This window comes from Aquarana catesbeiana, linkage group LG07 (genome assembly GCF_042186555.1).
Source record: "Aquarana catesbeiana isolate 2022-GZ linkage group LG07, ASM4218655v1, whole genome shotgun sequence".
Lineage (NCBI taxonomy): Eukaryota > Metazoa > Chordata > Amphibia > Anura > Ranidae > Aquarana > Aquarana catesbeiana.
In genome coordinates, this window is record NC_133330.1 from 96,081,859 (window position 1) to 96,095,541 (window position 13,683).

General features: G+C 44.4%; 1 protein-coding gene across 2 annotated transcripts in view; it reads left to right on the forward strand.

Moving 5' to 3' along the window:
* The window catches only part of PRKCD (protein kinase C delta), a 184,301-nt gene that overhangs the window by 682 nt on the left and 169,936 nt on the right, over nucleotides 1–13,683 (forward strand). The window lies entirely within an intron of this gene.

Below are 13,683 nucleotides of genomic sequence, written 5' to 3' on the forward strand. Positions count from 1 at the left end.
GGTAGGTGACTAGGGGGGAAGGGACCGGGTAGGTGACTAGGGGGAAGAGAATGGAACAGGGTAAGTCATGATGGGGGCGTAACATGCAGGACATGTATGAAGATGGGAAAGGGTCAAGGTAGGTGATTAGGGGGAGACAATAAGACAAGGTAGGTTATGATGGGGTTGCAAGGTGCAGTACAAGTATGAGGAAGAGAATGGGTCAGGGTAGGTGACGGGGGGGGGGGGGGGCGGGCAGAAGGGACAGGGTAAGTCCTGATGGGGCAAAACATACAAGACATGTATAAAGAAGGGAAAGGGTCAAGGTAGATGAAGGGACAAAAGAGGTAATTACGGGTTCGAAAGCTGATTAGGGGGAAGAGCAGAGACAAAGTAGGTCATGAGGGGGAGAAGGGTGAAAGATATAGGACATGTATGGGGGGAGGGTAAGGTAGGTGACTAGGGGAGGAGAGGAGACCACGTAGACCGGGGGGGGGGGTTTAAAGGTACACAACAGGTATAAGGAGGAAGACAAAAAGGACAAGGTAGGTGATTAGGGGGAGGAGAGGGGAGAAGGATCCAGTAAGTTTCAAGAGTGGTGGAGATGGACGATTAAGAATTTCAAAATAGATGATAGAAAAAAAGGTCAAGGGAGGGGAAAGAGGGATACGGTAAGTGGTGCAGGAGGGAAGAGAAGGGACAAGGTAGATGACAATGAGAGAATTGAGGGGAGAAGAGGGACAAATTTAGCTGGTGATGTGAAAGGTAGAAAGAAATGTAGATTACAAGGGAGGGAAGAGAGGTGCTGAGGGAGGCAAGAAGGGGACAAAGTTGTCGACTGGTGAGGGAGGGAAGAGTGAGGGCAGAGTAGGACAAAGTTGGTAGGTAGATGGGGAGGGTAGGTGGCTAGGAAAGAACAGGATAAAGTTGGTATTTGATGTGAAAGACATATGGAAGCTGCAATAGGCCAATGGTGAGGAGCAGAACTGGAGGAGAAGGAGAGCAGCAAAAGGTAGCTAGTGAGAGGAGACTGGTGGGGCAATGTAAATGAGATAAGTTGTAGAAGGTAGAACTTAAGATGTGTAATGCCGCGTACACACGACCGGACTTTCTGGCAGAAAAGGTCCGACGGAATCATTTCATCCGATATTCCGATCGTGTGTCGCCTTTTTCTTTCGAAAATTCTGACGACACTAGAAATAGGACATGTTTTAAATCTTTCCTACGGAATCAATTCCTATCTGGAAAACCGTTCGTCTGTATGCTATTCCGACGGACCAAAAACAACGCAAGGGCAGCTACTGGCTAGTGAACTTCCTTTTTCTAGTCTCATTGTACGTCACTGCGTTCTAAATGATCGGACTTTGGTGTGATCGTGTGTACGCAAGTCCGTCTCAGCAGAAATCCGTCAGAAAAAACGTCAGTTTATTCTGACGGAAAAACCGGTCGTGTGTACACGGCATAACTTGAATGAGGAATAACAGGGCAGATTGTCAAAGTGTAGGTAGGTGATGAACAAGAAGTGGGAGCCTGGCCGTTTGATGTGAGTTTTAGGAAGGGTTGAATTTAGAGAGGTGAGTCATGATGGTCTGAGGTGCATAATCGAAGAAGAGGTAGTAGATTTCAGATAGATTTGTAAAGGTGACTGGTTGAAATATTTGTACTCAGATTCAGTTGGCTGCAGAGGTCTGAAGAAGAATGTGACCATTAGTAGTGTGTGCAGTAAATCTAAGACTTTGACTGTGCCTTCCTGGATCTGGATTCTATCTAGATTATTTGAATAATTTTTTACACTATAAATGATTTAGTGTAAACTGTTGTTAAAAGTCGTTTATAGTTTCCAGGTTTCTCCAAGCGTTGGGCCTTATGAAATTGGTGTTTTAGTTATAACTGGAGACTTCTGTGCTTTCTTATATCTTCCAAAAATGCAGGTTTAACATTTCCCTTCTAGAGTTCCCTGTTTTGCTCCACATGCCATGGAGTTTCTCTCTTGCTTTGACAGAAGTCTTGATGCTTCTGTGCTGTATTGTCTTCATAATATGACTACTTTCACGGTGGACGTTTAGGGCACTTTCACATTGGGGTAGACTGGCGTTGGTGGTAAAGTACCGCTATTTTTACGCTGCTCTCTGCTAAAAATGGGTCATAGGAGTGCAAAACGAATTGCATTTCTGTGATTCGTAGAAGTACAACCAGACAGACAATCTCTTTGTTGAAAAACAGATCTAATAACTTAAATAAAATCATTGTATTGCTTGGTTATCCAATAGCTATTACATTTGTGAGTTATGAAGAGCAATCTATAGCTATTTATAATTTATATCGGTTTTGGTCAACTGACATTCGTTCATAGATTCCATGTAGGAATGTACCAACTATATGTTTGTGAAATTGACACTGTGGTGTGTGTTTCTTAATGAAAAGCATAAAACAGGACTTAAGAATTGTGTTGCTCTTGTGCAATACTCACATGCATGGACACAATACTCTGACCAGATCGTTGTTAAGCCTTGCACTCTCAGCTTGCCACATTTATACTTTTACACATCACCAAAAAGCACTTCTACTGGTTTGTCTGCTTTCCTCGGTCACTTTCATGCTGAGTCACTCAACTGCTTTTTCTCTATCTCTTGGAGACAATGAATGGAGATCTTTCTGGAGAATACATTGTCAAGAGTGTGACACTATTTTAACCACTTGAGGTCTGGGCCATAGCCGAATGACGGCCACAGCGCGGACCTCAATTTCCGGGAGGCCATCATAGGATATCCTCCCCTGTGCACGCGCCCCGCGCGCACCCTGAAGGACGCGTGGTGCACGCGCTGTGATCACCGAGTCACGGAGACTCTGTGTTTTTTTTACGTAGGATGCTAGCTACTGGGGAGGTCTTCTGTCGCTCGTGGGGGATCTATTGTTGCTGGGGGGTGGGTCTTATGCTGCAAGGGGGTCAATCGTTGCTGGGAATGATCCACTGTTGAAGGAGGGGTCTTTGTTGCTGGCTGCTGAAGGGTCTATTGATGTTGGCTGTTGGGAATCCATTGTTGCTTGTGGGGATCTATTGTTGCTGGGGTGTCTATTGTTGCTAGATATACAGTATTTCACTGTCTTTCTTGTTATCATTAACAAATTCAATACAAAATACTTAGCACCACAAAATTTATATTTGGTTCTGTATTCTCTAAAAGGGGTGGTACTGGGAGGTGGGTAAGGGGTGGACCCAAGAAATGGTGCTCAGAGGTGGGTAGGGGGCGGAGTCAAAGGGTGACTCAGAAGGGAGGAGTTCCTGCACCTATTCTCTGAGAAAAAGTGACAATGTTGCTGAATGCTATTCTGGTCCTAAGAAATTGTCCTCCAATATCCACTGGGAGACACTTCCAGGAGTGTCAATCTCCTCTGTCCTCGGTAGGCTCTTGCTGGTTCCTCCTACTGACCTCTGTCACTTCTGCATCCTCTAGTGCTGTGGAGGTCACCAGGAGAAACAAATGGGAGCTGCAGGGACCACGGAGATCGATAGTCCTGGAAATATCAGTTTCCTAGTGGATGTTGGGAGGATTATTTCTTGGGATCAGAGAAGTGTTCAGCATTATGGGTGACGTATGAAGTACTGTATTTACATTCACTTCTTCATGCAGGTAGATCTTTTATTGGAAACCTTGGTATAGCATCAGGGATATTTTAAAGAAAAGCTTTGTTTAAAGAGATAGGACTGTTCCAAAGGCTACAATACTTTGTCACTGACCTTGACATGTTTTAATATTTTTACAGCATTCTGTGAATGGAGGAGAGGCAGGTGAATGACAGGATCCCCCTCCTCTATTCACAGATTGCTTTGCTGTAAGCAAAAACCTTTCAGGACAAAGGCATAATGAGCTAGTATGCATTGCATACTAGCTCATTATGAAATACTTACCTTAGATCGAAGCTGTTGCAGCGGTCTTCGCACACAGCTGTGGCCATCGACATGTCTCCCGGAGTTATTTCTGGGTTTGCGGGCTCCGGCGCTGTGATTGGCCGGAGCTGCGATGACGACGCCCCTACGCATGTGCACGGGAGCTGCCGGTCACGGCATGACTACTGAAGAGACGGCACGAGCGGGCCATTTCTTCAGTTCGCATGTGCCGAAGACAGCACATGCGGATACAGTGAATATCTCTTAAACAGTCCAAGTTTAGGAGATATTCACGGTACCTACAGGTAAGCCTTATTATAGGCTTACCTGTAGTGAAAAGTGGTTACAACCACTTTAAAAAATGGAAGCGTATGCTGTGTGACCATAGAAAGCGCAGAGATTTTCCAGCACATCAAAGAAAATCTGTGCGGGTTATCAAGGCATTTATGGTTATAAGTAGGGATGAGCCGAACACCCCCCGGTTCGGTTCGCACCAGAACATAAAGAACAGGCAAAAAATTTGGCAGAACACACAAACACCGTTAAAGTCTATGGGACACGAACATGAATAATCAAAAGTGCTCATTTTAAAGGCTTATATGCAAGTTATTGTCGTAAAAAGTGTTTGGGGACCCGGGTCCTGCCCCAGAGCACGTTTCAATGCAAAAATTCTTTTTAAAAACGTCCGTTTTTTTCGGGAGCAGTGATTTTTTTTTTTTTTATGCTTAAAGTGAAACAATAAAAATGAAATATTCCTTTAAATATCGTACCTGGAGGGTGTCTATAGTATGCCTGTAAAGTGGCGCATTTTTCCTGTGTTTAGAACAGTACCACAGCAAAATGACATTTCTAAAGGAAAAATTGTCATTTAAAACTGATCACGGCTGTAATTAATTGTCGGGTCTCGACAATATAGATATAACTTATTGAAAAAAAGAGCATGGGATCCCCCCTCCCCAGTCCATTTCCAGGCCCTTTTGGGTCTGGTATGAATATTAAGGGGAACCCCGAACCAAAATTTAAAAAAGAATTACGTGGGGGTCCCCCTAAAATCCATACCAGGCCCTTCGGGTCTAAAATGGAAATTAAGGGGAACCCTGCGCCAAAATTAAGAAAAATGGCGTGGGGGTCCCCCTCAAAATCCATAATAAATTTTAAACTGCGCTAGACGTTCAATAAATAACTTTAAATAAATATCCTGAAGAAAATTCAAATCAAAAAGTCCAAATTATTCTTCAAGCGAAAGCACTCCGGATCACCAAAAACGCTTCAATGTACACAGAATTGATTAACAGTCCCACTGAAGAACCCAAACACCATAGTAATAGTTGCCCTTACCAGAACAGCAAACAATGTGGGCGGATGGCTTAAACCCAGCCAGGGCCTTTAAGGTAGAGAGTAATCCGCTCTGTCCAGGATCAGGTTATACCAACTCGCAAGCTTTAAAACACATATGGCACTAAACCCCACTAGGAATCAATTGAATGGTGATAGGTAGTAGATTATTCGCCCACTGTAGCCAGGAAATCCATATCCTCAGTATGTGACCCAAAAAGGAGATAAATTCTCTCGTAGAGTGGGGACCATAATCAGCAGTTGTTCCAAAAAAAAGTGTAAGCCGGCTGGGGCTTTTGTGTTGTATTTCAGCACTCCCCAGGTGCCCCCTTTATGGCCAATGAACGCTTCCACACTCCACTCCTATCTCACCTCTCCTGTCTCAAAATCCATACCAGACCCTTATCCGAGCACGCAACCTGGCAGGCTGCAGGAAAAGAGGGGGGGGAGAGAGAGCGCCCCCCCCCCCCCTCCTGAACCGTACCAGGCCACATGCCCTCAACATGGGGAGGGTGCTTTGAGGTAGCCCCTGTTCGGCCCTGTGCTGATCACATGTACCCCCCGAAAAAAATGAAAAAACATCAAATGTGGCATGTGCAGCTTGCCTTCAAGGGTATGTACTATATGCAGAAGGATTGGGGACAGTGAAAGAAGGGAAGGATCAGAGTAGACCGGATTAAACAGACACAATGCAGTGGATTTACCCCTAGGATCCACATGGAATCAAAGTATATAGACTGCTTTTACAGGTGTAGTTTCACTTTTTTCCCCCGTTCTGATTCCCGTTTTGAACTGCTGCAATTTATCTAAAAACATTGTTAGATGTCTAATTGCTCAGAGTTGCATGTGATTGGTTGATGATTAATTTGTGTTACGAACCAATTAAAAAGTTCTACATAAAATTGCACATATCTAAGCATTGCCAACATCGATCATAACTGACTCTATGACCATCACATCCTTTGTATCTGTTGTTTTTGGTTTATATAGAGTACAATAATAAAATTCACTTTTCCATGCAGTCAATTATTTTTATTAATGTCATAGACCAATAAGTGACCACAACATATATCCCAAAAAATAAACTTATTTTATTAGGAAAACAGATATACAAACATCTAGTGCTCAGTCACTGTACTAACATGTTACCATTTCCACATTTCGGGAACAGTAGGGGAGGGGGAAGCATGGTCCGAGGATACAGATCAAGAGCCATAGTTAAAGATGGGAGTTGTAAAACCTGAGCAGGATTCCAGGCTTGTGGAACTTAGCTTACCTTAGAGAGCACTGAAAACCCATTTTTCCAGCTACCACGGCCCCTCTTTATGTGTAAGTTACCCTTTGTGTCCATTAGGGGCACAGGGTGACCGAGAACCGCAGAACAGACTCCTACTGGGGTTCTCTGTCACCCTGCGCCCCTAAGACACAGGTTGCCTTGCTCATAAGAGAGGCAGAGGAAGCTGGAAAATGGGTTTCTAGAGCTCTAAGCCCTAACTTAGTCCCTTCATACATGGAGGTGTAAAAATTAGGCATCGGATTTTGGCTATGGGGACAGGAGAACTTTCCTTATCCAGGGCATTTAAACTGGCATGGAAGGGTATTCCAGCATTATAATGGCCCAAACCACACGGGCAAGGCAACAAAGTAGGGTCTCTAGAAGAACATTAAGATCCTGGAGTGGCTTAGCCAGTCTTCAGACCTTAATCCCTTAAAAAATATATGGAAGGAGCTGAAGGTTCAAGTTACCAAATGTTAGCCTAGAAACCTTAATTACTTGGAGAGGATCTGCAAAGAGGAGTGGGACAAAATCACTCCTGAGATGTGTGCAGTGCAAACCTGGTGGCCAACTACAATGGGGCAACTTAAAACTTTAATGGGGAAACTTTAAAGGACCTGATAATAAGGACTGGGGGAACTGGAATAGGGATTGGATGATTGGGAGGAACTACCATATGAAGTGGCCTGGGAACTGGGGGACTCATAGAAAATAGATGTAGGAGGTGCCACTTGAGGTGGCGGTAATACATTTTGGGCAGTGGTGGCCGTTGGTGATGGGGGATAATGCTTGGGTGGTATGGATGCTGAAACATATGTTGTGAGGATGGGTTTATTGAAGCTGGCTCACTATGGTATGGGCGTTGTTGCTGGCTAATGAGTGGCGGCATGAGATCACCGGACATTGCAGCCCTTATGCACACACCTGCATAATTGAATATTGCCATTTGGACATCCATTTTACGAGGAGTGGGTACTTTCGCAAGATGGTTGTATAGATTTTTTTAAAAACATTGCATCCTCGTTGTTGGGGTCAGCAAATGGATTATTGGCATCAACCCTTCTCATTACCTTCATCTCCTCCATAAATGCCAACATGGCTCCATCCATGTCAGGTTTGGGTTGTGATTGTCCGCAACGATTACTGCCTCTTGATGTGGTAGCTCGAACAGAACGAGTCTGAGGAGTGGAACATTTATTAGAACATTTTTTTTTGTCAACATTTAAAATGGGGCATTTTATATAGGATCCTTGCAGGCACGTTGCACGTCTTTCAAGTGTGGTTGTTGTTGCTGCTGATTGTGAAGACGCGTTTTCTTCGGGACCTTGCTCATTTGGTCCAACTCCCATCTCTTCCTCTGGCGCTTGCTGGGTATCCTCTGAGCCTGCATCCCACGTCGCTTCTGTCTCGGAAATGTTGGTGGTGGTACTGTAAAATATTTGTTGATAGATGGATTACAGGTCAGTACAGTAGAGTTATTACAATACATAGATCCGTGTGTGATTACTATTATAAAGGAGTATATGATTTGGTCTGCTTGGCCAACTAATTTAACCACTTGCCGCCCGCCATATAGCAAAATGACGGCTGCAAAGTGGTTTCAATATCCTGACTATATGGAAATTGAGGGGGGGTTTTTTGGGACTTTAAATATCCTGACTGGGCGTCATATGACACCCAGGGGGCGCGCATCGCAGCGATCGTTGTTGCGGTGTGTCAGTCTGACACACCGCAACTCCGATCTAGGTAAAGAGACTCTTTACCACATGATCAGCCGTGTCCATTCACGGCTGATCGCGATGTAAATAGGAAGAGCCGGTGATCGGCTTTTCCTCACTCGCGTCTGACAGACGCGAGTAGAGGAGAGCCGATCGGCGGCTCTCCTGACGGGGGGGGGGGGGGGTCTGTGCTGATTGTTTATCAGCACAGCCCTCCCCTCAGATCCCACCCAGGACCACCAGGGAAGCCGCCCAGGACCACCAGAATGGCCATCCACACTGGACCACCAGGTATGCCCCCTAGACCCCCAGGGAAATACTAATCTGTGCCCAGGCAGCTGCCAATCAGTGCCCACTCACAATGCCTGCCAGTGCCACCAGGGATGCCTATCAGTGCCGTGTATCAGTGCCACCCATGAGTGCCCATCAGTGCTGCATATCAGTGCCGCCTTCCAGTGGCCATCGTCAGTGCCCGCTTATTGGTGCCACCTCATCGGTTCCGCCTTATCAGTGCCCATCAGTGAAAGAGAAAACTTACTTATTTACAACATTTTTTTAACAGAAACAAAAGCAAAACTTTTTTTTTTTTTGTTTAGCAACAAATGATCAAATACCACCAAAGGAAAGCTCTATTTTGTGGGAACAAAATGATAAAAATTTAGTTTGGGTACAGTGTTGTATGACCGCGCAATTGTCATTCAAACTGCGACAGCGCTGAAAGCTGAAAATTGGTCTGGGCAGGAAGGTGTATAAGTGCCCTGTATTGAAGTGGTTAATATAGGGGAGAAATAAGGTATTTACTTACCATCTTAAGTCCATCACATTTCTCAAGAAGTCTAACATCTCAAAGAAAGGGCTTCTTCTTTTTTTCGACGATCCTGCACCGCTTCGACTTTCATCTGCATCATCGTTTAAGCTCCTGCCTATATCGGTCTCACCTGGTCACGATTTTTTCGCCTGCATAGGAAAAGTAGAAACAATGTACTGATAGAACTCCAACATGACAGTTATCTATACTATTTGAAACCCATATATGCAATACAGTGGTTTTTAACAACTCTTTTTGTCACTTTTACCTATAGGTAAGCCTATAACAAGGCTTACCTAGAAGTACTGCAATTATCTCCTAAACGGCGCAGGGGACAACCGAAAATTCCACGGTCAGTCAGATCACACAGCCCACAAGGTGCATGAAGAGGAAGAAGATGTCTATATGAGAGTTTCCCCGTACTCCAAGGAAGTATCAGATGGACTCTTACCCGAACCGATGGACCTCCCTTCGGGCAAGGTCGTACTGGCAGGCAGACTTAGCCCTCTGCAGGGACTGTGGATGGCTCCGAGTCCTCCGGTGTATCTTCCGTCTACAGCCTGGAACGAACCAATACTTCCTCTGCTTCCCACAGATGAGATGTTGAAAAGATAGAATGGATGTCCTGTTTCTGCAAAAACAGTGTAGCCTAGTGTCTTGATGGACAACAAGTGACAGCATGTGGAGAGCACCTTGTGGGCTGTGTGATCTGACTGACCGTGGAATTTTCGGTTGTCCCCTGGAAGTGGTGCATTGTTTATGGAACTTTCCTCTCTCTTCCTTCTGATACTCTATTATGGACTAATTTTTTTCCTCTCACTGCTGAGGTGGTTTATTCTTCACAGGACTGTTCAGGGGCTACCCTGCAATGAATGTGGGACCATTTAAACTGCTTGTTTGTTAATGTTTGGTCACTCTCTAGTATACCTTGCACTTTATACAAACTGCTCTATATATTTATGTATGCTAACACTATAGCACATTTTGCACTTTATTATTATTCTCAGCTGTTTTGATCAATGGTTATTTCAATATATGATTGACATTAATGAGGATTGCTTTTAAATGCGATTTGTTTTTTGCACATATACTATTCTTAGCGCACGTTTTTGTTTATTTAACTTGTGCATAGCCAGCACCCAACTCTGTTTGGTAGGATGGCAGTACCTATGAAAACACGGAGACTTCCAGAGCGGCATTCCTTTTCTACCTTTCCTGCAGGTAACGCAGGCACAGCAGCATCTTGTGGTTCTTATATTTTTAAGTTGACCATGGAGATATAGAGCCTTTTATTTTAATGTTTGGAGCAGTAAAGAAAGAAGTTAGCTTTCTGCAGTTTTCGAGAATTACGTATAACCACTTGATCTCTGGAAGATTTACCCCCTTTCGTGACAGGACATTTTTTGTGATGCGACACTGCGTTATTTTAACTGACACTTGCACGGTCATGCAACACTATACCCAAATGAAATTTATGGCATTTTTCCCACAAATAGAGCTTTCTTTTGGTGGTATTTGATCACCACTACTGATGACACTGGCTGGGAAGGGGTTAAACATTTAGGCTGATCAAAGGGTTAACTGTGTGCCTAACCAGTGTTTGTGTTTACGATGTGTGCTGTTTTTACTAAGGGAAGTGATGGGTTTTATTCCCTGCTTTGCAGGAACATAAAATCCATCACTTACCTCTTGTGACTACGGAACTCTGCCTCGTTCTGTATCTCTGCCTGGTGAGGAGGCCAGCAGTGAGGATGAACGAGGAACCTGTGACTTCTGCCTGCATAAAAAATGCCAGAATCTCAGGCACAGGAGCAAAACGCCCAGTGTGCCTGAGGCCTAATAAAAAAATGTCATGTTTACAAGTGTTAGACAATCTGTGTGCCATTGGTTAATTAGTACATCGTAGTCTTAAATTGTTGTTCACTTTTTGCACTCATAGTTGTAAATAACAGGTTAAATTCATGTATTATTGTAGAATATTTAATTGGTTTAGCTTTCCATTAGCAGCACAACTATGTATGCAAAAAATTAACTGATGTACAAGCAAAACATGTTCAGTTCCAAAGCAAAAACTTTGTACCTCATATCAGCCTCAGTGCATGCACTTCAGACCTCAGGCCCAAATGAATACACTTCAGGCTGCACATCAGCCCCAATGCATGCACTTTAGATCTCAGATTAGCCGCAATACCTTCACTTTTGACCACAGATCAGCCCCAAACCTTTGGAAATGCAGGGTGCTGATGTAGGTGTGTGCACAGGCATCATGAAGGTAAGTGGATCAGAATTTGTAATTGACAGCCTGGTGAGCTGTCAGCTACAGGAAATGACAGCACAAAGGGCATTGCTTGACTGCCTTGGGTAACAGTTTGGGGAAGCCCTTTTCTGTTGCAGCATGGACTGCCAGTTCCAATCTTAACCGGTTCCCAACCGGCGCACGCTGATGTACGTTGGCAGAATGGCACAGCTGGGCAAATGGGCGTACCGTACGTCCCTTTAAATTTGCCGCTGTGCCATTGCGTGCGCGCCGCCACCGGCTCCGTGAGTCGGGTCCGCAGACTCGATCGCCGCAGGCTTACCCGCGATCGCCTCACGGAGAGGACGAACGGGGAGATGCTAATGTAAACAAGCATCTCCCCGTTCTGCCTAGTGACAGTGTCACTGATCTCTGATCTCTGCTCCCTGTGATCGGGAGCAGAGATCAGTGACATGTCACACGTAGCCACCCCGCCCCCACAGTTAGAAACACTCCCCAGGACATACTTAACCCCTCCCTAGCCTAGTGGTTAACCCCTTCACTGCCAGTGTCATTTACACAGGAATCAGTGCATTTGTATAGCACTGATTGCTGTATAAATGCCAATGGTCCCAAAAATGTGTCAAAAATGTCCGACGTGTCTGCCATAATGTCGCAGTCACAATAAAAATCGCTGTTCGCCGACATTACTAGTAAAAAAAAAAAAAATTAATAACTAAAAAAACGATAAAACTATCCCCTATTTTGTAAACGATATAACTTTTGCGCAATCAGTAAACGCTTATTGCAATATTTTCTATTTTTTTTTACCAAAAATATATAGAATACGTGTTGGCCTAAACTGAGGGAAGAAAATGTTTTTTTTTTAAATATTTTTGGGGGATATTTATTATAGCAAAAAGTAAAAAATGTGATATTATTATTTTTTTTTTTCAAAATTGTTGCTATTTTTTCGTTTTATAGTGCAAAAAATAAAAACCGCAGAGGCGATCAAATACCACCCAAAGAAAGCTCTATTTGTGGGGAAAAAAGGACGTCAAATTTGTTTGGGAGCCACATCGCACGACCGCACAATTGTCAGTTAAAGCGACGCAGTGCCGAATCGCAAAAAGTGCTCTGGTCAGGAAGGGGGTAAATTCTGCCGGGGCTGAAGTGGTTAACAGTATTGAATGTTTTTGGAAAAAAATGGAATACCGATTTGCAGTCTAGGATTTTTGGTTCAGCGTCTGAACCTGACCTTACAGATGCTCTTTTGGCTGAATGGACACAAATTCCTACAGGCACATTTCACAATCTTGTGAAAGCCTTCCCAGAAGAATGAAAAAGGGGGCACAATATGGGTCCACTTTCTTGAGGTTGTGGCCTCCCCACCACAGTTCATTTAAGTTAGCAGCATTAAAGTTATAGGTAGTTTAGGGCGGCTGCCCCTTTAAGGAAGTTGAGCTGAGGTATCCAGAAGGAACCAATCGGAGCACAGGGAAAATGCTGGAATGTGGGGATAGGCTATAAAAGGTTAGCAGGAGAGAGGCTTTACCTCTTTCCCACTGGACCAAGCAAGAAGATTGAAGCTCCCTCCCTCTTGCCCCATTCGCGGACACCTGTTATTGTGGTAGGGTCACCCTGGATACTGGGGGGGACTGTTGTTTAGATTTAAATTCTGCTATAAGGCCCCTTTCACACTGGGGCGGTAGGGGGCGTCGGCAGTAAAACAGCACTATTTTTAGCGCTGTTTTACCGCGGTATTCGGCCGCTAGCGGTGCGGTTTTAACCCCCCGCTGGCGGCCGAAAAAGGGTTAAAACCCCACGTATAGCGCGGCTATAGCCGCGATATTACCGCGGTATAGCCGCACTGTCCCATTGATTTTAATGGGCAGGAGCGGTTTAGGAGCGGTGAATACACCGCTCCTTCACCGCTCCAAAGATGCGGCTCGCAGGAGATTTTTTCTTCTCCTGCCAGCGCACCGCTTCAGTGTGAAAGCCCTCGGGCTTTCACACTGAACAAACAGCGGAGGCTGTTTAGGGGCGGTTTGCAGGAGCTATTTTTAGCGCAATTACTCCTGCAAACCGCCCCAGTGTGAAAGGGGTCTAACTGAGCAGATAGAAATCTGTTTGGTGGATTTATGAAGGTATGATATGATAAGAGTTATGAAATATTACATTGTTTAAAATCAATAAATAAACCAATTTTTTGCCAAGAAAAGGATGTTTGTGTTATTATTTAGTTATTATTTGTTGTGGGTGGGTGTGGCCTGCAATCTCATGAAGGCTGTTCTAGTTAGGCCTCATGTAGGCTACTGCTGCTAAACGCTTCCAAACGCTAATACGGCAAAATGGACCTTTTTAAACGTGGGTTACTATCTGTCAAGTTAAATAGTTCATGAGAGGTTAAAAACGTCCCGTGTACATGAAGCCTTAGGATTT